Source organism: Rhinoderma darwinii, chromosome 3 (genome assembly GCF_050947455.1).
Source record: "Rhinoderma darwinii isolate aRhiDar2 chromosome 3, aRhiDar2.hap1, whole genome shotgun sequence".
NCBI lineage: Eukaryota > Metazoa > Chordata > Amphibia > Anura > Rhinodermatidae > Rhinoderma > Rhinoderma darwinii.
Genome location: NC_134689.1, coordinates 292,443,047 through 292,470,918, shown reverse-complemented (window position 1 = coordinate 292,470,918; position 27,872 = coordinate 292,443,047). Strand labels below are relative to the sequence as shown.

The 27,872-nt window shown below is 42.3% G+C and overlaps 1 long non-coding RNA gene across 1 annotated transcript; it reads right to left on the bottom strand.

Moving 5' to 3' along the window:
- Positions 1-22,082, bottom strand: LOC142748111 (uncharacterized). Its single transcript, XR_012882141.1, has 4 exons — positions 20,987-22,082; positions 1,401-1,504; positions 1,059-1,170; positions 1-46 (listed from the first exon to the last, which is right to left on the bottom strand). It is a non-coding gene; the product is annotated as an uncharacterized LOC142748111 (long non-coding RNA).
- Positions 22,083-27,872: the final 5,790 nt, after the last annotated feature.

Genomic DNA, 27,872 nt, shown 5'->3' with positions numbered 1-27,872 from the left:
CGATCCTCATGGAAGACGATGGATTGCGGTCCATCCTGAAAGGAGGCTGCAGAATAATAGCCAGAAAAGCCCCATCAATAGGCAGCATTCTCTCTCCATCTCTCTTCATATCACATGAAACTAAAACAACGTGGCTGGAGACCAAAGGGTTCTATAGGTGTGGACAGCACCCCTGCAAAGTATGCCTTCATGCTCATCCAACAAAAACCTTCTGCGACTCTACACAGTCAGACACATATACTATCCAAAATTACATCAACTGTAACACTGAGTCCGTCATCTATGTTATTGAATGTACAGAATGCCTACTAAAATACATAGGCTGCACGAACCGAAAATTTAAAACCAGGATCCTTGAGCACCTTAGTTATGTGAGAAATCCAAACATTACAAACATTTCTAGCGCATCCAAACATTTCATACATCACCATAATCGAACAACGAAAACTTTTCAATGCTACGCCATTGAGAAAATCCATCTCTCTAAAAGAGGAGGCGACCTCAAACACAAAACCCACCTGAGAGAAGCCTACTGGATCTACAGACTAAAAACAAGGTTCCCACTTGGACTCAACCTAAAGAAAGAACTTATGTTCCAGTATTGACCAACACATACGCTAGCAACCAATTCTCTGCTTCTGCACCTTGTCCACATAATTTAATTCAAATCTCGAACTAACAATATTTGTCTCCCCATTTGCATATGAAGTCATACATTCTTTTGCATACATAACATGTGCTTTTTGTTATGCAAATAATACTAGACATAGACTTCTTTTAGCCACTTTCCTCATGTTATTTTGTCTTCTTCTTTTTTCCTACACTCCCTTCACTCCAGACTTTTTCAATCCAGAACATAGAAACTGAAGGCCCATAAAGAACTCAACACACAAACAATTATAAACATTATTGTAAACACAACAGTGATATAGGTTACGTCCCCAAGCGATTGCACAACAACAACCCACACATATTCTATAATACCACATAAACATATCTCAGTTATGAACAATTAAATAAAACATCGTGCTTTCCACAACGATGAAAAGCCATCTTACCCACTGATGGCACAGAACGGCCGACCTCAGCTGACCATCGAATAGTGGGGTGTCTGTTGAATGCTGTCTTTGGACCAGCTGTTTTCCCAGCGTCCCAATAAAGATAGGAGATCTGGAACGCAAACAAGATATCAGAGAGGGAAAAAAAGGGGAAATAAATAAAAATAAAAATAAATACAAACGCCAACATTGATTTAGTCACATCTCCAAGCGGTCACACGTTAGTAATTAAATATAATTCCACTTACATATATCGCTAACTGAATGAAGGGACAAACCCCAATCATGAGCAATCAAACAAAAACTTTGTTTTTCTTAGTCCAAGAAAGAATCTATACGTACTTACTACATACTCTAGCGGACCACGGCAGCAGCTGACAGTCGGGGGTGTGTTGGACACCGCTCTTCTGATTGGTCTGTCTTGCGTTCCAGCAGAACATCGAGGTCTGGAACACAAATAAAATATTTGACACATGCAGCCAGAGGCGCGCCGGGTTGTTGTGTCTCCAGCATCACATGTTAGCAATATAAGAAAGCAACTCATCTTAAAGATAATGTTCTTGCTCCTGACGCTCACTTCCTACTACAAAATCCCAATTTGATGAGCTACCATTAGATCCAAAATGACGCCGAACATCACTCTTTCTGCCTTGCGTTCCGGGTGACTCACCCCCTCCTGGAACGCAATCAGAACTCAGCTGCTAGACCGGAACCCATACATATAAAACCAGGGCCTCAGTTTCCAAACATCAAACAGCCATGATTAAGGACTTCTAACACGTCTGAAACGCGTAGGCTCCACGACTGGACTGACATTCCTTCCTGCACATTAGGACTCCACATCTTTGGACCTTTTTAACCATACATTAGTAAACTTGGAACGACATTCCGTTTTAACCTCTACAGCGCTGGATTCAACCCCTTGCTTTTGCCCAATGGTGGTTAGTGTTAGCCTCTGCACCGGCTAACACTAAGCCTCCCCTTAGTAATGGACGTTGTCACTCGGCCAATACTAAAGTGGTAGTAATAAAACTTGAAAAGAAAAGACAAAGATATAGATAAAATATTTTATTGAAATAAAGCACCCCCAACACAAACCTCATTAACCATTTTATTGATGAAAAAAAAAGCGTCATCTAAGTAGTCCTCGAAACCGACGTAGTCCAAACACCAAACTTGTAAAAAATCAAAAATATTAAAAAAAAAATGAAATAAAACATGTCGTAGGCTTAGTTTCACTTTCATGTGTGATACTGACTGTTATACCATGTATAGAAGCCTGCCGCCAAGTTGGCTTAGATACAGGGCGCCAGCAGACAGTATCATGCATGGCCATACAGACATTTATACAAACAAACATACATACATGCAAACATATATACAAGCAAGCACATATATACATGCAAACATACAAGCATGCATAGATACATAACAAATATGCATGCATACATGCAAACATACATACAAACATACATACTTGCATGCAACCATACATACAAACATGCACATATATACATACATGACAACATACATGCAAACATACATGCACATATACACATACATAAATGCAAACATACATACAAGCAAACATACATACAAGCAAACATAAATACAAGCAAACATACATACAAGCAAACATACGTACAGGCAAACATACATACAAGCAAACATACATACAAGCAAACATACATACAAGCAAACATACATACAAGAAAACATGCAAACATACATACATGCAAACATACATGCACATATACGCATACAAACATGACAACATAAAGACAAGAAAACATACATACAAGCAAACATACATACAAGCAAACATACATACAAGCAAACATACATAAATGCAAACATACACATACAAACATGACAACATACATACAAGCAAACATACATACAAGCAAACATACATACAAGCAAACATACATACAAGCAAACATACATACATGCAAACATACATACATGCAAACATACATGCAAACATACATAAATGCAAACATACATACATGCAAACATACATACATACATGCATGCATACATACATGCAAACATACATACATGCAAACATACATACATGCAAACATACATGCACATATACACATACATGCACATATACACATACAAACATGACAACATACATACAAGAAAACATACATACATACATACAAGCAAACATACATACAAGCAAACATACATGCAAACATACATACATGCAAACATACATACATGCAAACATACATACATGCAAACATACATACATGCAAATATACATACTTGCATTCAACCATACATACAAACATGTACATATATACATACATGCAAACATACATACATGAAAACTTACATACATGCAATCATACATGCACATATACACATACAAACATGACAACATACATGCAAACATACATGCAAACATACCTACATGAAAACATACATTCATGAAAACATACACACATACAAACATGACAACATACATACATGAAAACATACATACATGCAAACATACATACATGCAAACATACATACATGCAAACATACATGCACATATACACATACAAACATGACAACATACATACATGAAAACATACATACAAGCAAACATACATACAAGCATACATACATGCAAACATACATACATGCAAGCATACATACATACATGCAAACAAACATACAAGAAAACATACATACATACATACATACATACATACATGCAAACATACATACATGAAAACATACATACATGCAAACATACATACATGCAAACATACATACATGCAAACATACATACATACATACATACATACATGCAAACATACATGCACATATACACATACAAACATGACAACATACATACATACATACATGCAAACATACATGCAAACATACATACATGCAAACATACATACATGAAAACATACATGCACATATACACATACATGCACATATACACATATAAACATGACAAAATACATACGTACATACATACATACATACATACATGCAAACATACATACATGCAAACATACATACATGAAAACATACATGCACATATACACATACAAACATGACAACATACATACAAGAAAACATACATACATACATACATACATATATACACATACATACATGACAACATACATACAAAAATAAACTCACCTAAGACGTTCCCACGAAGAGCTGAACGGTCCCGTCACTTTTCTTCTAATGCTCCCATTCACAATAACAGAGCGGTGGGCGCAGATGACGTAATCACGTGGGCCTGATATGATTACGTCATCTGCGCCACAACGCATTGTTACTATGAATGCGAGCGGCGCCAAGAAGAAGGAAGATGGCAAGTGACGGGACCGTTCAGAGCGCCGTTAGAATGTCTTAGGTGATTTTTTTTTTTTAAATATATTTTTAGTTGTTCACCGGGTGCTGATGCAGCACCGATGCGGCGGATACGCAAATTACATGTAGTGACAGGGTGGGTGATGGAAAAGTGGCTTGCCGAAACGGGGTGAGTGTAGTGTAGTGTAGTGTAGGGTAGGGTAGGGTAGTGTAGTTGACATTCACGGTAAGTTCGTCTCAATCGGGCTTACCATGTCCGCTTGAGACGAACATTCTCCCGATGTTGCTAGAACTACAGTATCTAGCAACATCGGGAGCGCGCACACTGCAGAGCAGAGCGGCTTGATTGACATCAAGCCGCTCACGCCCCTTTTTAGAAAAGATAACCAGCACTAGCTGAGTTATCAAGTGTAAAGAAAAGGCACTTAGGAAATGAATTTTTACAATTTTTTAACACCAAATGTTTTAAAATTCATTTCCTGCTTAGAATGTCTAAAAAAAAACATTTGAGTCAACTTGGGAATAACCCTTTAAATACATGATAGGTGTGTGTCCCACTTCTGTGAACTGAGCGTATTGGGAGAATAGGGTTTAACTACGCATCAAATTCGTTTTCCAGGCATAAGAAATTGATGGACCATCCTTAGGATAGGCTATCAATATCTGATCTGTAGGGTCCGACTCCCGACACCCCTGCTGATCAGCTGTTTTGAAGGGCCCATGGAGCTTGTACGAGCGCTGCTTTCCCTTCTTCCTTTATTCTGAATCGCCAACACACTTGTAGCGGCAGTTTACAGTATTACATCATTCTCCTATTGAAGTGAATGGCGGGGGTGCCGGGAGTCGGACACCCACCGATCACATGCTGGTGGATTATCCTGAGGATAGGCCATCAATTTCATATGATTGGACAACCCCTTTAAACGTGTAGCACAAGGAGCCACAAGCGTTAGGGCAAGTGCAGGCAGGCTAGGAAAAGCTTCCTGCAGTATTTGGGGTTGTTCTATTCAGGTCTGTTTCCGTGTGTGAAACCACTGCTAGCCCCTTAAGGATCTGGCCAATTTTGGGCCCTCAGAATGTGGCGTTTTTTTTCATCGTCGCATTCCAAGAGCAATAACTTTTTTATTCTTCAGTACAAGGGCTCGTTTTTTGTGGGATGAGGTGTTTTTGTTAAGGCACCATTTTGGAGTACACAAAACCTTTGGGCCTCATGCATACATCTTTCAATGTTTATAAGCCTGTAAAAAAACGGACCTGTATATCCGTTTTGATGTCCATATGGTTTTCGTGTTCATTCCGCATCCGTTCCTCCGTATTTTGCGTCCATATTTCATCTGCGTGTCTTCTGTATTTCATGACCCAAAAAAAGGACGGAAGGAGGGAAAATCGGGCTGCCCTAAAGCTGTCTGGCAACCGATCCATTTGCGGTCGGTTTTTTTGACTGACCCATGGCTTAAAATGGCCAAGACCGAACTGCAAAAACGGACAGGAATAGGACCTGTTGTATAATTTGCAGAACTGACACATGGATCCGCAAATAAAACGGATCTGTGCATGGCCCCACAGAAATGAATGGATCAGTGTGCTATCCGTTTAAAAAAACGGATAGCATACTAAAGACTTTCACTGAAGTGTGCATGAGCCATTATAATTTATTTTTTTGGGGGTAGAAAAAAATAGCAATTCTGTCATTATTTTTTACGTTTTGTTTTTACTTTGTTCACTTTTGCATATAAATTACATGCTTACTTTATTATGCGGGTCGGTACAATATAATTTTATATATTTTTTAAGGTTTTACTACTTTTGCTTACAAAAAAAAACACTTTCTTTTGAAAATTCATGTTTTTATGTCTTTGCATTCCAAGACCCATAACATTTTTATTTCTCCATCAACGTAGTTAAGTGAGGGCTTGTTTTCTTGCAGGGCGAATTATCATTTTGATCGGTATCATTTATGACTCTTTGATCGCCTTTTATTTAATTTTTTGTGAGGCCGGACAAGCAAAAAATAGTAGTTGTTATATATATATATATATATATATATATATATATGTATATATATATATATATATATATATGTATATATATACATATATATAACAACTACTGTTTTTTTGCTTGTCCGGCCTCACAAAAAATTAAATAAAAGGCGATCAAAGAGTCATAAATGATATATATATATATATATATATATATATATATATATATATATATATATATATATAAAAAAGCAAAGCAAAAGCAGCACCGTTCTTCCAGTATAGGGTGCACAAGTGCCTGTTCAGACACACGACCAGTGTCCCAAATAAACATAATTACGGCACGTTTTTACGGGCCCATGGACTTCTATTGGCCACGGGTACCTCCAAGTATGCTTACGGGAAGGTGCCCGTGCCATTGAAAAATATAGAACATGTCCTATTTCAGGCCGTAATTACGGCACGGGCAGGCCCATAGAAGTCTTTGGGGCTCCCGTAATTACGGTGACTACGTGTGTGCACCCGTAATTACGGGAGCGTTGCTAGGCAACGTCAGTAAATAGTCACTGTCCAGGGTGCTGAAAGAGTTAAACGATCGGCAGTAACTCTTTCAGCACCCGGGACAGTGACTACCGACCACAATATAGATCAACCTGTAAAAAAAAAAAAGACGTTCATACTTACCCAGAACTCCCTGCTTCTTCCTCTAGTCTGGCCCCCTGGGATGACGTTTCAGCCCATGTGACCGCAGCAGCCAATCACAGGCCAATCACAGGCTGCAGCGGTCACATGGGAGGTCGGACTGGATGTCAAGAGAGGGACACGTCACCAAGACAACGGCCGGGTAAGTATGAATTTCTTTTACTTTTTCTGCGGAAAGGGCTGTCCCTTCTCTCTATCCTGCACTGATAGAGAGAAGGGCTGCCGATTACTGCAGTGTAATTTTGCAGCGAAAAAGTGCCCGTAAATACGGGTGACACCAGACCCGTATTTACGGGCACGGGTCCGTAAATACTGGTGCAATACGGGTCGAATACGTGTCACCAAGGACCCGTATTTACGCCAGTATTTACGGGTGGACAAAAATACGTTCCTTGTGCATGAGGCCTGAGCAATACTATTCTAAACCACCACACACACACACACACACACACACACAGTCAGACAGTCAGACCAAACTAACAGATATTGAAAATGGTCTGGGTTGACGATTTACACACACAGTTATTTTGATATCATCTTCTAGGATCTTCTTAAAATAAAACCTACCTATTCCCTATAATGAGGTTGTGTTTTTTGTTTTTCAGAAACTATTTAAGGTAATTTTTCGCGGCCTGATATGGGCCATGAAAACAAGAGTCGATCAACGAGACAGCTCATTGATCGACGTTCATTTGTTCCTGTTTCAAGGATCAATGATGGGTTATGTATGGAGAAGAGCGACCGTTACTACGATCATTCATCCCCATACATTTCCATTATATCAACAGCACATCTCCCTGTTTACACAGGCACGGCCATGATTTTCGGGTCGGACGGCCGCGGAGTGTCACACGCGGGCCGCCAGCAAATGGCGGGCCGTGCAAATGGCCTCCTGCATTCATTTCTATGAGCCTGGACCGCAAAAACCTGTCTCTTCCATAAACATGCACACTTGTCACGAATGTGCTTGTTTAGGGTGTATTAACCGCACTGTATGAATGCACCCTTATTCCAATATTTGACGAGAATAAAAGAAGCTGCCAGACCGATCTGGCACTGGCTTATCTCCCGTGGAAGGGATCAGGCGTGTTGGCATTGGCCCAAACCCTGAAATCGGTGGGTTTGGACAAATATTGCTGGTGTCAGTAAAAAAGTCAGCATGTCACTTAGGATAAGCGTATTTTCATATTGCAATAAATCTCCCTAATTTTTACATACTGTACTACCAATATTTCTCTGACTCCCCTCACTATGGTTCACTGAGGCTGGATGCAACAAGATAATTACCATTGTGATTGAAGGCATGTGATCGACGTGATAAAATGGCTGCATAGCTTGGAGAAGAAATGTGCTAGTTTATTTCTGGACATGTTTGATAGTAGTCAAGGCTGCCTGCTTACTCGGCTATAAATAAGCCACACATTCTCTTGTACTACACATACACACATTGGGTCTCATATAGAAAAACAAGTAGAGACAAAGTGGAGGACTTGTCCAAAGCAACCAGTCAGATTCCAGCTTACATTTCTAACTTGCTCTATTAAGGGTAAGGCCACACGGAGCTGACCTGACACGGTCGCAACGCGGCTAACAACCGTGCCGGCACCATGTTCGGTGCAGCTGTCAAACAGCCTGTTAGTGGCCGCACGTTCGTTAATGCGGGTAAACCGTCCCTTTATCGGCAAAATTGTGCGGCCATGAATTAATACACCCTTTATGGGCGCATGATTTTGCAGGTCACAAGTTACCCCTACTCATTCTCTATGGCAGCACCGGAAAAAGCTGAACACTGCACTCAGCTATCTCCGGCGCTCCCATAGAGAATGAATGGAGCGGCAGTGTGCATGAGCGTGTAACCAGAATACCCCTTAACAAGGTATTTGACAGCCGCGCCTACATAGTGCCAGCGCAGTTGTTGGCCGCGTTGCGACCATGTCAGGGCCGATCCGTGTGACCTTACCCTAAGAGCTGCAATCTGATTCTCTGAGCAACTGTTACGTTACATGAAGGATTTATACATTTTCACAACCAAATTGAATAGGTCTAACTTAGGCCGCCTAAGGATAGGCCACCAATGATATATCCTAAAAACCCCTTTAGCCTGGTTTAGACTTTTTATAGTGAGATTTTCCAATTTTACTATCAAGTGACAGCTGCATTCCGAAGGAGTGCACGGAGTTAAATACAAACCAAAGTATTCCTTTGGACTTCTTGCTCTGTTTTGGCTTGCTTGCTCTGTTTTGGCTCGCTTGCTCTGTTTTGGCTTGCTAAATCAAATGGTTTGTATAACAAGTGGAGTTACTAAACCGGATTGACTTGCTGTGTTCTGGTGTGGGGTACTATATGGGATACTGTGTGTGATATATGAATTGAGTGCTTGCTAATAGAAGTTTGCAAAACTGACACATTTGAAAACCCTTTTTTTCCTTCTTAGCTTCTGTCCTGCTGTGCAGCTGACTAGGGGGAGGGGTTAACTGCTCTCAGGTGGTATAACTTAGCCCTCATGCCTCTGTAGATCTTGCTCTGTTTTGGCTTGCTAATTCAAGTGGTTTGTATAACAAGTGAAGTTACTAAACTGGAGTTAAAAAGATGAGTTAAAGCCCCTGTAAGTACTCTTCTTTTCTTTTAACTTTAAAGAGGCTCTGTCACCAGATTTTGCAACCCCTATCTGCTATTGCAGCAGATAGGCGCTGCAATGTAGATTACAGTAACGTTTTTATTTTTAAAAAACGAGCATTTTTGGCCAAGTTATGACCATTTTCGTATTTATGCAAATGAGGCTTGCAAAAATCCAAGTGGGTGTGTTTAAAAGTAAAAGTCCAAGTGGGCGTGTATTATGTGCGTACATCGGGGCGTTTTTAATACTTTTACTAGCTGGGCGCTCTGAAGAGAAGTAACATCCTCTTCTCTTCAGAACGCCCAGCTTCTGACAGTGCAGATCTGTGACGTCACTCACAGGTCCTGCATCGTGACGGCCACATCGGCACCAGAGGCTACAGTTGATTCTGCAGCAGCATCAGCGTTTGCAGGTAAGAGGAGAAGGCTTTGGGTTCCTAGAGCATTGGGCTGACTTTTCATTGGAGTACAAACTGTATTCTGCAGATGATTTGCACCTAAATGGAAGGGGGTCCGCTGTGCTGGGGGAGAGAATTCCAGTTGGGGTGGTGCGGTATTTAAACTAGGGCTGAGGAGGGAGGTCAATGTAGAAAATTAAGGGGTAGTCAGATTAGAGAGGGGTCAGACTATATTGGTGGGGGAGAAACACACTGTGGGGAGAGGACTAGTCAACAGGATAAGGAGATCCTTTGGTTACAAAACAACAATGAAAATAAAAATGCCCAAATAATGTCAAATAATCACATTTCTGAAACTGAAAAAATTAAAGGCAAGTTAAAGTGTATGTTCACAAATGCCAGAAGTCTAGCAAGCAAAATGGGGGAGCTGGAGGCCTTGGTACTGGAAGAAAATATAGATATTGTTGGTGTTGCTGAAACTTGGCTAGACTCTTCTCATGACTGGGCTGTAAATCTACAGGGTTTTACACTGTTTCGGAAAGACAGGGCGAATAGGAAAGGCGGTGGTGTATGTCTGTATGTGAGAAGTGATATGAAGGCGAGTGTGAAAGAGACAATAGTGGGTGAAGACTGTGAGGAGGTTGAAACATTGTGGGTGGAATTACAAAGGGACGTAAACACTGAAAAAATTACTTTTGGTGTAATCTATAGACCCCCAATATAACTGAAGAGATAGAAGGTCAAATATATAAACAAATGGAGCGGGGTACTGTAGTGATAATGGGAGATTTTAATTACAGGGATATTAATTGGTGTCATGGTTCGGCTTCAACTGCAAATGGGAGAAATTTCCTCAACCTGTTGCAGGAAAATTTTATGGGCCAGTTTGTGGAAGACCCGACTAGAGGTGAAGCTCTGTTGGATCTGGTCATTTCTAATAATGCAGAGCTTGTTGGGAATGTCAATGTTCATGAAAACCTCGGTAACAGTGATCATAATATAGTTATATTTTACCTATACTGTAAAAAACAAACACAGGCTGGGAGAGCAAAAACACTTAATTTTAAGAAGGCCAATTTCCCCAGGACGAGGGCTGCAATTCAGGATATAGACTGGGAAGAACTAATGTCAAATAATGGTACAAATGATAAATGGGAGATTTTAACAACTACTTTGGGTAATTATAGTGCAAAATGTATTCCTATAGGTAACAAGTACAAACGACTAAAAGTAAACCCCACATGGCTTACACCTTCTGTAAAAAGTGTAATACATGACAAAAAAAGGGCATTTGAAAAATATAAATCTGAGGGTACTTGTCACGGACACAGGGTTTGTGGACCCACTAGGCCGCTCCGCCATAGCGGGGAGGCAGCTGACCAGGTCACAGTCTAAGCGGAAGTAAATGGCAGAGAGTAATGCTTGGGTACCTGAAATAGTCCGGGCGGTGGCTGTGGCTTCAGCTCGGATGGAGGCAGGTGCGGCAAGTGGCGCCAGACGTGGCGGGCAGTATCCAATGAAGCGGTAGACACTGGACGTGGCAGATGGCACTTGACGTGGCAGATGGCACTTGGCGTGGCAGAAGACACTTGTGGCAGATGGCACTTGACGTGGCAGAAGGCACTTGACGTGGCAGAAGACACTTGACGTGACAGATGGCACTTGACGTGGCAGATGACACTTGAACGCGGGTAGGCACAGGAACAATACGGAATACAGGAACTGTAACAGGGCACGGGCAACAGCTGGAACGGGAGACACTAAGGGACCATTTGCGAGACAGACTGGGAAAGACTAACAACGCTCAGGCAAGGATTAGAAGGCCAGGGGCCTTCTTATAGACCAGGAAATCGTGGCAGTTGATGGTGATGACGATTTCCTAATTGCGCGCGCTGGCCCTTTAAGGCCGGGCGCGAGCGTGCGCGCGCACCCTACGGGACAAAGCCGAACGGAGCGGAAGTGAGCGCTGTCATCTCCTAGGAGGGAGACGGAGGCCAGCGCTCACAGATCCATGGCTGCGGGCGTCGGGAGGTGAGTAAGCCCGACGGCCCGCGGCCATGGGCGCTACAGTACTGCTGTAGCCTTTTTAGGTTATAAAGAGCTTAATAAAAACTGTAAAAAGGTAATAAAATCAGCAAAAATACAAAATGAAAGCCGGGTGGCCAAGGATAGTAAAACAAATCCCCAAAAATTCTTCAAGTATATAAATGCAAAAAAGCCAAGGTCTGAACATGTAGGACCCCTAGATAGTGGTAATGGGGAGTTGGTCACAGGGGATCAAGAGAAGGCAGTTACTAAATGGGTTCTTCAGCTCTGTATATACAACAGAAGAAAGAGCAGCAGATGTTGCGGGTGCCAGTGCTGTTAATATAGTTGATATACTGAATCGGATGAATGTAGATATGGTCCAAGCTAAATTAAATAAAATAAATGTGCACAAGGCCCCGGGACCAGATGGGTTACACCCTAGAGTTCTTAAAGAGCTTAGTACAGTAATTTCTGTCCCCCTCTTCATAATATTTAGAGATGGTCTAGTGACTGGTATAGTGCCAAGGGACTGGCGCAGGGCAAATGTGGTGCCTATTTTCAAAAAGGGCTCTAGGTCATCCCCGGGTAATTATAGACCAGTAAGCTTAACATCCATCGTGGGGAAAATGTTTGAGGGGCTATTGAGGGACTATATACAGGAGTATGTGACAAAAAATAGTATTATAAGTGACAGCCAGGACGGTTTTACTAAGGACAGAAGTTGTCAAACTAACCTGATCTGTTTTTATGAAGAGGTGAGCAGAAGCCTAGACAGAGGGGCCGCTGTGGATATAGTGTTTTTGGACTTTGCAAAGGCATTTGACACTGTCCCTCATATACGTCTAATGGGTAAATTAAGGACTATAGGTTTAGAAAATATAGTTTGTAATTGGATTGAGAATTGGGTCAGGGAACGAATCCAGAGTTGTGGTAAATGATTCCTACTCTGAATGGTCCCCGGTTATAAGTGGTGTACCCCAGGGTTCAGTGCTGGGACCACTATTATTCAACTTATTTATTAATGACATAGAGGATGGGGTTAATAGCACTATTTCCATTTTTGCAGATGACACGAAGCTTTGTAGTAATGTTCAAACTATGGAAGATGTTCGTTAATTGCAAGCGGATTTAAACAAACTAAGTGTTTGGGCATCCACTTAAGTTTAATGTAGATAAATGTAAAGTTATGCACCTGGGTACCAACAACCTGCATGCATCATATGTCCTAGGGGGAGCAACACTGGTGGAGTCACTTGTTGAGAAGGATCTGGGTGTACTTGTAAATCATAAACTAAATAACAGCATGCAGTGTCAATCAGCTGCTTCAAAGGCCAGCAAGATATTGTCGTGTATTAAAAGAGGCATGGACTCGCGGGACAGGGATTATAATATTACCACTATACAAAGAATTAGTGAGGCCTCATCTAGAATATGCAGTTCAGTTCTGGGCTCCAGTTCATAGAAAGGATGCCCTGGAGTTGGAAAAAATACAAAAAAGAGCAACGAAGCTAATAAGGGGCATGGAGAATCTAAGTTATGAGGAAAGATTAAAAGAATTAAACCTATTTAGCCTTGAAAAAAGACGACTAAGGGGGGACATGATTAATTTATATAAATATATTAATGGCACATACAAAAAATATGGTGAAATCCTGTTCCATGTAAAACCCCCTCAAAAAACAAGGGGGCACTCCCTCCATCTGGAGAAAGAAATGTTCAACCTGCAGAGGCGACAAGCCTTCTTTACTGTGAGAACTGTGAATCTATGGAATAGCCTACCGCAGGAGCTGGTCACAGCAGGGACAGTAGATGGCTTTAAAAAAGGCTTAAATAATTCCCTAGAACAAAAAAATAGTAGCTCCTATGTGTAGAAATTTTTACATTCCCTTTTCCCATCCCTTGGTTGAACTTGATGGACATGTGTCTTTTTTCAACCGTACTAACTATGTAACTGTAGCGCGATAGTTAAAAATGAAAAATCTTGCTATAATAAATCCATGTGTAGCCTTATTAAAGGCTATGAAACCTTTGATGCCATTTTCTTTAATGTAATGTACCGTATTTAGCAAGACTAAATCCTGCTAAAAAGTCCCTGTGTCTTATAGTCGGCAGTCAAGGGACCCGGCAGTGCCGGGCCCCCTGACCGCTTCTTACTTAACCCCTTCACGACCCATGATGTGTTGGCACATCATGGAGCGGGGAGGGGATGATGTTTGGAGCGGGCTCATGCACAGAGCCCGCTCCATACACTACAGGTGTCAGCTGTGTTTTACAGCTGACACGCTGCCCTAACGGCCAGGAACAGCGATGGCGCTGTTACTGGCCGTTTAACTAGTGGTCAATAGTGACCACAGCATTTATAGGGGTCTTCCCATGAAGGACATTTATGACATATCCACAGAATATTCCAAAAAGTTAAATATTCGAAGCAGCGCAAATCCCGATATCAGGAGCGGTGACACGCTGTAAGATCAGACAAACCCAGTCTGGCGTAATGTAATCCTCAGAAAAATCGTGGTTAAACAGCAGCACACGTCTCCCAAATTTCAATCAATATCGTTTCGACCCGTGACAAGTGGAGGGTCTTTCTCAAGCCTAGGCTTGAGAAAGTTCCTCCACTTGTCACGGGTCGAAACTTTGCCATTTTTTACTGGATTTTTGACCAATAAAAGAACATATTGATTGAAATTTGGGAGACGTGTGCTGATGTTTAACCACGCTTTTTCTGAGGATATCCACAGAATATGTCATAAATGTCAGGTAGATGCGGGTCCCAACTCTGGGACCTATCTCTAGAACGGGGCCCCCTAAACCCCGTTCTAGCTTACTCGCTCCGCTGTCTCCCGGCCACTTCCTTGTTAGGTGGTCGGGAATTACAGAAACAGCCGAGTGCTCGCTAAGCTACGCTGTTTCTGTAACTCCCATAGAAGTGAATGGGTGTACATTAAAAGCGTAGCACCGCAAGCTACGTTGTTTCCGGAAGTCGGCAGCTCCAAAAACAGCGTACATGGTCGAGTTACGGAAACAGCGTAACTCGCTGAGCTACGCTGTTTAAGCAGCATGTCAATTGTATTTGCGTAAACACTGCAAATATGTTGCGAGTTTTCCCCATTGAATTCAATGGGGAGGAAAACCCAAACAAATAGCAAATGTTCCTTTTTTTTGCGGCAGGAAAGCAGCGATTTCGCCACAAAAGCCGCAACTCAGAAAAAAATAATAATCTTAAAGTATGTTCACACGGCTTATTTTCGGCACGTAAACGGCCGAAAAATCGGAATCAGAACATATGCCCATTGATTTCAATGGGAAAAACGGCGTTCTGTTCCGACGGGGCGTTTTTTTACCTGGCACTTCTTGAGCCGTTTTTGGAGCCGTTTTTCATTGACTTTAAAGGAAAAACACCTCCAAAAACGGCCGTAGAAAACGCGAGTTGCTTAAAAAACGTCTGAAAATCAGGATCTGTTTTCCCTTGAAAACAGCTCCGTATTTTCAGAAGTTTTTTTGCTAAGCATGTGAACATACCCTTATACTTACCCAGAATTCTGTGTTTCTTCGGCCAGGACGGCCATCTGGGATGACGTTTAACCCAGGCTGCAGCGATCACATGGGATGAAACATCATCCCAGGAGGCCAGGCTGCCGGACGGTCGAGGGATGCGTCGCCATGTCTACGTAAATATGAATCTTTTTTTTTTTTCAGGTGCAGTTTTTCGCAGCGGACATTCCGGTCGAAAAACTGCCCCACAATTTAGTGCTTTTACGCAGCATATCCGACCTGTTTGAACATAGCCTAATAATGATCAAATCTAATTACAAGTTATGGAGTATCTATATATAGTGGATATATAGAAAATATCAGCGAGATATACTAAAGTAGCATTATTTCTGCATCAGCAAGGATTTGCATTGAGCACCGTGGGCAAAAAATACCACGAAAAAATACCACGAAAAACTGCCTCCCATTGATGTCAACCGGAGGTCAGAGACGGAAACGCCCCAAGAAAGGGCATGACTGGCCTAAGTAGAGTCCTGTGCTGATTGACCCTGTTAACCTTTTATTCCCCTTTCCCTTCCCATAAAGACACGTGACAACCGAGGTTGGATGTGAAATGGCCACAGCAGCCGTTTATTAATTGACATTATTTTTAATGCAATTTAATCCGAAACATTCGGATAACTCCCTTAGGAATTCGACCAGAGAATTCCTCCTATAATTCCATGACCCAACATGGGTCAGAATCATAAATAACAATCAACATTATTAACACTTATTTCAATATAAGGACTTACCAGGTTGGGTAAAGCGTTAGGCGCCACAAGCAAGTATCCAGAGCGCCCCAAAATGTAAGTAACACAGCAAAACTTCATATAATCATAATAAACTGAGAGAAAAAGAAGTCATATCGCCACAAAAATGGAATATAAAAATAACAAGATTTTATTAGGACATACAGTACAAAAATATTATGGATAAAATTCAAAGATGGATCCGAATAAAAGAAGGGAAAAGCAGTGCGGTAATTTCAAAAATATTGAAGGATTGGGATCTAAAGCCCACTATGAATACACAGAATCTAGTACAAAAACACTTCCTAGTGTGAATCACACGTAACAGCGTCTCATTAATGTATTGTCTGTACATATAGTAAACTAGTAATGACAAGCAGCGAAATTAGGGAATTAAATCATAACGCCAAGTTAGTACAAATAGCTCTAATGCTTGTTATATTACTCGAAACTAGTGTTCAAGTGTCTCTATATGATTAGCACTTGGCAGAGGTAGGTAAAGAAAATCTGAACCAAAGTGCCAAAGTAAGGATGGAACTATCAGAGACGCAGACCAATGTGCTTGGTCCGTGTGAAATCACGTTATGTCAAGTGTAAGAAGTATAGTAGTGGGCTTACCCATTAAGATGAATGTAGTGAAGTCCCGCACTGTCAGCCTGAAAAGTGTTGCGCCCCGACGCGCGTTTCGCCGATATGGCTTCCTCAGGGGGTAGTGTATTGTGAGGTATGATGTCGAGCCTTATATGTGGTTCCATTAATCAAAAAGTGTGTAGTTCCGGTGTCGGTCCTCACGTTCTGGTCTATGGCGCATGCGCGGGAACCTGGCCAGAGCCGCGAGATCCCCGTCCCCTGTTCGTCACGCTCCCACTGCGCCTGCGTGCCCCCGGGGACGCGTGTCCATGGGAACAGAGCAAGCGCAGTGCGAACGTATAGACGACAGAGGAACGGGGCGAGGCTCCAAGGTTCAACTACGGCATTCGCAAACCCCAGGCCGTATGGGAATGTTCAGGTGCGTGTGTAAACATGTGTAATTATAAAAGAGTGTGAGTGTGATAGACAGTAAGAAAAAAGAAGAAAATGTGTTAATGTTTATACCGTAGGTATCAGATGAGAAGGTGAATCAGAAGAATACAAAAAATGAAGCATGTGAGACAGAAAATGACAATGGTGATGTGATGTGACCAGTATAATCGATATCGATCATTAGGACTGGTGATAGATACAGGTGCAATTAAATATGAAATAGTAGGGTATAATAATGCAAAGGATTAGATATTGATAAGATAGTAAATTAATAGGAAAAACAAAAAGACAAAAAGAAACGGGGAAGGGAAGGGGGAGGGGAAAGAAAGGGGGGTAGGGGAAAGGAGAATGGAGGGGACAACTAATAAGGGAAAACAAAAATAATACACGTGAAAAAATAAGATCATGGATAACATGAAAATACGACGCATAAAATATATATATATTATTGCGAGCAGTGAACAACAACAACAAGCAACAAACAGTATGATGAATTATTATGACAAGATAGATTATTAAGTGTCAGAAGGTGACAGTCAAATGAAAATACAAGATGAATCTAAATCACATACATAATTAAAAAGGTATATGATGTAGTATAAATCAGTGAACAAAAGTTGAATAGATGAACAATTCCCGTGGATAGATTCATTGTCCAGAGGGGTTGATTGATGTATCATAGATATAACTCCATGATATTTCAGAGGAACAGCGGTCAAAAAATCGTTCGATCTAAACACAATACTGCAGAAAAAGAACAGGCATTAATAACTATTAAAAAACACATAAAAACTAAAAAGGAAAAGTTACTGTAAGAGGGATTTATAGGCAAAGTCATGTTGCATACCAACCAGGTAGCATGAATCTTACAAAAAAGCTGAGAAACTTAAATTTTCATTGAGCCCATGTGGGGTTTTTCTGCAGTATTGTGTTTAGATCGAGCGATTTTTTGACCGCTGTTCCTCTGAAATATCATGGAGTTATATCTATGATACATCAATCAACCCCTCTGGACAATGAATCTATCCACGGGAATTGTTCATCTATTCAACTTTTGTTCACTGATTTATACTACATCATATACCTTTTTAATTATGTATGTGATTTAGATTCATCTTGTATTTTCATTTGACTGTCACCTTCTGACACTTAATAATCTATCTTGTCATAATAATTCATCATACTGTTTGTTGCTTGTTGTTGTTGTTCACTGCTCGCAATAATATATATATATTTTATGCGTCGTATTTTCATGTTATCCATGATCTTATTTTTTCACGTGTATTATTTTTGTTTTCCCTTATTAGTTGTCCCCTCCATTCTCCTTTCCCCTACCCCCCTTTCTTTCCCCTCCCCCTTCCCTTCCCCGTTTCTTTTTGTCTTTTTGTTTTTCCTATTAATTTACTATCTTATCAATATCTAATCCTTTGCATTATTATACCCTACTATTTCATATTTAATTGCACCTGTATCTATCACCAGTCCTAATGATCGATATCGATTATACTGGTCACATCACATCACCATTGTCATTTTCTGTCTCACATGCTTCATTTTTTGTATTCTTCTGATTCACCTTCTCATCTGATACCTACGGTATAAACATTAACACATTTTCTTCTTTTTTCTTACTGTCTATCACACTCACACTCTTTTATAATTACACATGTTTACACACGCACCTGAACATTCCCATACGTCCTGGGGTTTGCGAATGCCGTAGTTGAACCTTGGAGCCTCGCCCCGTTCCTCTGTCGTCTATACGTTCGCACTGCGCTTGCTCTGTTCCCATGGACACGCGTCCCCGGGGGCACGCAGGCGCAGTGGGAGCGTGACGAACAGGGGACGGGGATCTCGCGGCTCTGGCCAGGTTCCCGCGCATGCGCCATAGACCAGAACGTGAGGACCGACACCGGAACTACACACTTTTTGATTAATGGAACCACATATAAGGCTCGACATCATACCTCACAATACACTACCCCCTGAGGAAGCCATATCGGCGAAACGCGCGTCGGGGCGCAACACTTTTCAGGCTGACAGTGCGGGACTTCACTACATTCATCTTAATGGGTAAGCCCACTACTATACTTCTTACACTTGACATAACGTGATTTCACACGGACCAAGCACATTGGTCTGCGTCTCTGATAGTTCCATCCTTACTTTGGCACTTTGGTTCAGATTTTCTTTACCTACCTCTGCCAAGTGCTAATCATATAGAGACACTTGAACACTAGTTTCGAGTAATATAACAAGCATTAGAGCTATTTGTACTAACTTGGCGTTATGATTTAATTCCCTAATTTCGCTGCTTGTCATTACTAGTTTACTATATGTACAGACAATACATTAATGAGACGCTGTTACGTGTGATTCACACTAGGAAGTGTTTTTGTACTAGATTCTGTGTATTCATAGTGGGCTTTAGATCCCAATCCTTCAATATTTTTGAAATTACCGCACTGCTTTTCCCTTCTTTTATTCGGATCCATCTTTGAATTTTATCCATAATATTTTTGTACTGTATGTCCTAATAAAATCTTGTTATTTTTATATTCCATTTTTGTGGCGATATGACTTCTTTTTCTCTCAGTTTATTATGATTATATGAAGTTTTGCTGTGTTACTTACATTTTGGGGCGCTCTGGATACTTGCTTGTGGCGCCTAACGCTTTACCCAACCTGGTAAGTCCTTATATTGAAATTGTCGTTCTTCTGTGTTTTTCACAGCACTGGGCTCTGGGCCTAATATGGACTTTCGATTGCGAGATCAGTCTTGGATCTCACAACTCAATGTTGTCTTCAAAGAAGATTCGAATTTGTTTTTAGACAGTAGAGGGAAAGATACGAGGGAATCAACAAATAGGCTTAAAAGTCTTTTTAAACAACGCACTAAGATATGGTGGAATAAAGCCTTCCTGGAAAGATACTTAATTAAAGGACTTATTCCAAGAGGCTTGAGGATTCAAGTCTTTCCCACCCTTCAGAATGAGGAAGAAACCTTTAGAGACAAATGGGAACATTTGTCCACCACTTGCTCACGGGGCTATATGGATCTTTTGATCCAGTCCAATAATACATCACTAAAATCAATAGAGAAAGAAATAGATGACATAAATACGACCATGAAAAAAGATCTCTCTACTGAGGCCCTAGAAAAACTGAATAGCGACCTGGAATTAGATTTCAAGAAATGGGAAAATGAAATCTGTTCTATTAAAACAAAAAAATTCCAGAGGGATAATAACGACTATTCACAGGGCAGGGTCTATAAATGGAGAAGTGGTAGAACACGCTCTGGACTCCGATCCAGATCGGGGTCTCTGTCTTCGCAAACCTCTAATGATGAAAGCATAGAAACAAGATGGAATGGGGACATAACATCCGGACAAAATCCAAATTTCCCCCGGAGAAATAGGGAGAGACAAGCAGCCAAACGGAAATCACCATCCCCATACTCGGGAGGCAAAAAAGCGAGAAACTTAGGAGGTAATTAACCTGTCAACACATACTCTTTCTGACATACAATGTGAGATTTTAAATATGGGACTCACATTCTCTCCAAATAATAAGTTTGACTTTTTCACAGCGGTAAAGGACTTGTTCCTTTTCTCACGGAAACTGGTACTGCGGAAATTGCATGGGAGGGGTGCCAGCAATATGGGTCTTGACAGCCCTCTGGAAAGAGAAACGTTATTAGCTTTGGAAGAACTTTTACAGGAACAAATCCCTTTAGAGCAAGGTGGGTTCCCCAATTCTATTGTACCTCGATCAAAAAAGTTTCCCCCCTTGTCCCTATGCCCGCAAGTGGAGATCTTCACAAAACTTGTGATGGAAGATTTTAAAAAGATCCCCACTAACAATAGATATGATAATCTAACAGCGGCACAGCGCGCTGCACTGAAATCCCTTCAATCGCTTGAAGACGTGGTCTTCAAGGCGGCGGACAAGGGGGGTAACATAGTAGTTTGGCCAATTAAACAATATGAGAAAGAAGCATTCCACCAACTACGGAACAAAGATACTTACTGTAAATTGAGCCATAACCCGATAAACACCTTCTCCTCGGATTTGATGAAAATCCTGAATAGAGCCTTTGAGAAGGGGATCATTCCCAAAAAAACATTAGAGGGCCTAACTGTAGATTTCCCTAAGATTCCAACTTTTTACCTCCTCCCCAAAATTCATAAGGACATCAGGGACCCTCCAGGTCGCCCCATCGTGTCAGGGATTGGCAGTCTATGTGAACCAGTATGCAAATTCATCGACTTCTATTTGAAACCCCTAGTGGAGTGTCTACCATCATACATAAAAGATACCACGGAGGTACTTAAAAGAATTGATGGAATATATTTGGAGGAGGATATGCTACTGGTCACAGTAGACGTGGAATCCCTGTACACGTGTATTAGACACCATGATGGCATTGAGGCGGTCCGCTTCTTCCTTGGCATGAGCAACCGGGACAGCCATTTATGTGATCTGATAGTGGTTCTATTGGAATTCATCCTCACGCATAATCTATTTGTCTTCAAAGATTCCTTTTATGTTCAAAAACAAGGCACGGCCATGGGGGCGGCGTGCGCGCCGTCATATGCCAACCTGTTTCTGGGCCTCTGGGAGAGGCGGGTTGTGCATGGTGACGGCGCCTACGCCGACAACCATGTGCTGTGTTGGTTACGTTACATTGATGACGTCTTCATTATCTGGCAGGGAACTGAACTACAACTTGTGAATTTCATGCAGATTTTGAATACTAATAATTGGAATATAAAATTGACCTTTGACTATGACAAACAAAGGGTGAATTTTCTGGACATAACCATCACATCAGATCCAGAGGGAAGACTACAGACCGACGTCTATAGAAAAGAGACGTCGGTCAATTCCCTTTTACATGCCACATCAGCACACACTTATTCTACAGTCAAAGCTGTCCCGGTTGGTCAGTTTCTGAGGATGAGGCGGATCTGCTCCTCGGACTCCAGTTTCGAAAATCAGGCTCAAGATCTAAAGGAACGGTTTAAAGAAAGAGGGTACAGCCATCGCTGTATTAAACAGGGCTATAATCGGGCTAGGAGGGTGGCACGGAGAGAATTACTCTACCCACCACTCCCAAAACAGAAAGAAAAAATACCTGATGTGATCAGATTTATCTCGACTCACAATAATCAGTGGCAATTAATGAGAGAAATCCTGGAAAAACACTGGCCCATTTTACAGCTGGAATCAACACTGACTACAGCTCTACCCCCATATCCCCAAATGACTGCAAGAAGAAGCAGGAACCTGAGGGACATCCTTATACAGAGCCACTATGTCCCTAAACGACAGAATCCTTTTTCGGCTAGGGGCCCCGCCCAGGGCTGCTTTCCCTGTGGTGATTGCATAGCATGCCCAAATATCCTGCGGACCACATACTTTGATTCCGTAAAGACGGACAGACGTTTTAAAATCTTGCAGTATATCTCGTGTAGTACCACTCACGTGATATACTATGCTACATGCGACTGCCCTATGGTCTATGTGGGCCTAACCTCGAGACAACTAAAGTTAAGGGTAAGGGAACATGTACGGGACATATCCGCAGCAAGAGATGTAGTGGACCTGACGACTTTAAAAACCATCCCAAAACATTTTAAACTCAAACATGGATGTGACCCTAGAACCTTTCGAGTTAGGGGCATCGACCGTATCCATTGTGGTGTGAGAGGGGGAGACATCAAAAAAGTACTAGCACAAAAAGAGTGCAGGTGGATCATTACATTGGGCACCATGACCCCACATGGGCTCAATGAAAATTTAAGTTTCTCAGCTTTTTTGTAAGATTCATGCTACCTGGTTGGTATGCAACATGACTTTGCCTATAAATCCCTCTTACAGTAACTTTTCCTTTTTAGTTTTTATGTGTTTTTTAATAGTTATTAATGCCTGTTCTTTTTCTGCAGTATTGTGTTTAGATCGAGCGATTTTTTGACCGCTGTTCCTCTGAAATATCATGGAGTTATATCTATGATACATCAATCAACCCCTCTGGACAATGAATCTATCCACGGGAATTGTTCATCTATTCAACTTTTGTTCACTGATTTATACTACATCATATACCTTTTTAATTATGTATGTGATTTAGATTCATCTTGTATTTTCATTTGACTGTCACCTTCTGACACTTAATAATCTATCTTGTCATAATAATTCATCATACTGTTTGTTGCTTGTTGTTGTTGTTCACTGCTCGCAATAATATATATATATTTTATGCGTCGTATTTTCATGTTATCCATGATCTTATTTTTTCACGTGTATTATTTTTGTTTTCCCTTATTAGTTGTCCCCTCCATTCTCCTTTCCCCTACCCCCCTTTCTTTCCCCTCCCCCTTCCCTTCCCCGTTTCTTTTTGTCTTTTTGTTTTTCCTATTAATTTACTATCTTATCAATATCTAATCCTTTGCATTATTATACCCTACTATTTCATATTTAATTGCACCTGTATCTATCACCAGTCCTAATGATCGATATCGATTATACTGGTCACATCACATCACCATTGTCATTTTCTGTCTCACATGCTTCATTTTTTGTATTCTTCTGATTCACCTTCTCATCTGATACCTACGGTATAAACATTAACACATTTTCTTCTTTTTTCTTACTGTCTATCACACTCACACTCTTTTATAATTACACATGTTTACACACGCACCTGAACATTCCCATACGTCCTGGGGTTTGCGAATGCCGTAGTTGAACCTTGGAGCCTCGCCCCGTTCCTCTGTCGTTTATACGTTCGCACTGCGCTTGCTCTGTTCCCATGGACACGCGTCCCCGGGGGCACGCAGGCGCAGTGGGAGCGTGACGAACAGGGGACGGGGATCTCGCGGCTCTGGCCAGGTTCCCGCGCATGCGCCATAGACCAGAACGTGAGGACCGACACCGGAACTACACACTTTTTGATTAATGGAACCACATATAAGGCTCGACATCATACCTCACAATACACTACCCCCTGAGGAAGCCATATCGGCGAAACGCGCGTCGGGGCGCAACACTTTTCAGGCTGACAGTGCGGGACTTCACTACATTCATCTTAATGGGTAAGCCCACTACTATACTTCTTACACTTGACATAACGTGATTTCACACGGACCAAGCACATTGGTCTGCGTCTCTGATAGTTCCATCCTTACTTTGGCACTTTGGTTCAGATTTTCTTTACCTACCTCTGCCAAGTGCTAATCATATAGAGACACTTGAACACTAGTTTCGAGTAATATAACAAGCATTAGAGCTATTTGTACTAACTTGGCGTTATGATTTAATTCCCTAATTTCGCTGCTTGTCATTACTAGTTTACTATATGTACAGACAATACATTAATGAGACGCTGTTACGTGTGATTCACACTAGGAAGTGTTTTTGTACTAGATTCTGTGTATTCATAGTGGGCTTTAGATCCCAATCCTTCAATATTTTTGAAATTACCGCACTGCTTTTCCCTTCTTTTATTCGGATCCATCTTTGAATTTTATCCATAATATTTTTGTACTGTATGTCCTAATAAAATCTTGTTATTTTTATATTCCATTTTTGTGGCGATATGACTTCTTTTTCTCTCAGTTTATTATTATTAACACTTAACAGAGCCGTAAACCAGCTCGGAGGCACCGCTCACCTCTGCAGATGGCTCCAACCACCAGAAGACCACTTCAAAGGGATAACACCCGATGAAGTCTTCAAATGATATACCTTCCACCAGAAGACCACTTCAAAGGGATAACACCCGATGAAGCCTTCAAGTGATATACCTTCCACCAGAAGACCACTTCAAAGGGATAACACCCTATGAAGTCTTCAAATGATCTACCGTTTTGGGGGACGCATACCCCCGATGCGACCCCCCCCACCATTTTGTACTGACCAACCTCAAGGACTCCCCCCGCCAGCTGCCATGACACCTGGACCTGCTCAAAAGAAATAAAAGAAAACACAAGTTACATAAGCATACCTCAAAAGCACGATAAAATAGACAAACCCACACCAATCCAGATCCCCCAAAATTACCACCTAATTCAGGGCGGGAGGGTGGGAGCTGATTATTTTACTTGCTGCTCCTCCCGCTGCTTCCGGCTCAATGCCGAAAACAGCGGGAAGAACAGCAACACCCCCGGCTCCTCCCCGCTCCATCTCCTCCCTCTCCCTGCCTCAACTAACCCTCTCTTCCCCTATTGGCTGTCCCTCCTATGGCAGTCATGGAGGCTTCCCGTTAAGCCCTCCGTGCTGCCGTCCAGCCTCTTCTTGACTGGCCTAAGTAGAGTCCTGTGCTGATTGACCCTGTTAACCTTTTATTCCCCTTTCCCTTCCCATAAAGACACGTGACAACCGAGGTTGGATGTGAAATGGCCACAGCAGCCGTTTATTAATCGACATTATTTTTAATGCAATTTAATCCGAAACATTCGGATAACTCCCTTAGGAATTCGACCAGAGAATTCCTCCTATAATTCCATGACCCAACATGGGTCAGAATCATAAATAACAATCAACATTATTAACACTTAACAGAGCAGGGGAAGTCCTTGAAGCCCTTTTAACACCGGATTTCCTTTAAGTTAGCCATCTGCAAACCACCACCAACCCCTTACCTCCAGCCGTAAACCAGCTCGGAGGCACCGCTCACCTCTGCAGATGGCTCCAACCACCAGAAGACCACTTCAAAGGGATAACACCCGATGAAGTCTTCAAATGATATACCTTCCACCAGAAGACAACTTCAAAGGGATAACACCCGATGAAGCCTTCAAGTGATATACCTTCCACCAGAAGACCACTTCAAAGGGATAACACCCTATGAAGTCTTCAAATGATCTACCGTTTTGGGGGACGCATACGGCCAATGCGACCCCCCCACCATTTTGTACTGACCAACCTCAAGGACTCCCCCCGCCACAGCGAAACAGGCCTTGACCACCTTAAGCCTGTGAGTCCCTCCAAACCACCACCGCCCTCTCAATTCCGTCTGCTAAAGCCAGGATCAATTCCAACCTCGGTCAAATGTACCCCCTCACCCCTCCAATAATTCCCGACTCCTGACTCCAGGTCCATGTGACAAACACAAATGCCCCCGTTCTTGGCAACAAAACGTGACACCGCCCGGTTTACCTAACTGCGGGCTTTGTTCACCTTCTCGGCTGATCTCGCTAAACGCCAAATCTTCCTTGGAACTATGTCCGACCACACAATCACTAGGTGAGGATAAGATGCCCATAACACAATAAATAGCGCTTAATTTCCCGCACCAACTCCCGAAACGGGCGCACCCCCAGACATCCCCCAGTGCCCAAAGATTGTCCCAAAAGCCCCCCCTAAACAAGGGCGATGATGAAAAGAAAACAAGCACCTCATATGAAAACAATCAAAACACCATTACCCACACCCAACATATGAGGGCGCACGCAAGACCGAAACCTATCGGACTCCCATCGGCTACTGCAACGAACACCCTCATCCTCCAACCCCCAACGCCCCGCTTCAGTAGCAGCGCATATCCTGAATGAGTGGGACGGGTAATACCTCTGCCCCACGCCAACCACAGCCAAGCATTTTTAACATCTAGCACCAACTTGATACTCGGACAAAATCGAGCCATTCTCATGACGGAGTAATGGCGACTCCGGCACCCCACCGCATGGCTGAAACCAACTATAAAAGCAACCGGACACATCGCCGACCCCGGAAGGGCAGAACCCTACCGCCCCACTTGATCAGTCTTGGACCGCAGCAAACAACTTTAGTCTATCCCCCCACAGACCCACATCTGGGTCACATCTTGGACACCTCCTGGAAACATCCTGGAAAACCCCCTGATTTAAATCAAAACGCCCCACCAGCAACAAACTACTCACTTTGGCCAGGGAAAAACTTTTTAGATACGCTTTACCTCGAGTTAGCCATCTGCAACCACCACCAACACCTTACCTCCAGCCGTGAACCAGCTCTCTGGATGTACAGGCAGCAACCGGAAAGCTGCCTAGAGGTCAGTTTTTGCCACCACCGACCCGGGCCCCGCCTACCGCACTAATGCACCGCCGTGTCGAATGACCCGTAAACAACCGAGCATAAGTCGTTATCTATCCCGTCATTCACGTACGATCCCCTGGGAAAGCAAATGCTGAATCAGCCGGAATTTATGAGGCCCCGCTTTGGCCCAAAACCCTAAGGGGAATACCACTAGATTCTCAATCGGCGGATCGGCAACCGGCCCAGCCCGCGACCCAACAACACTTCCTTCCAAAGTTTACCCGAGCCGACCGCCGAGTGCAAATAAGCCGATACAAGGTTGCGACGGGTAACCGGAACCTCGTGTGGAGGAGGAGGGATAACAAAAACCACACAAAAACCTTCGTAAATTATCCTAGCTGCACCCGTATCCGGACACTC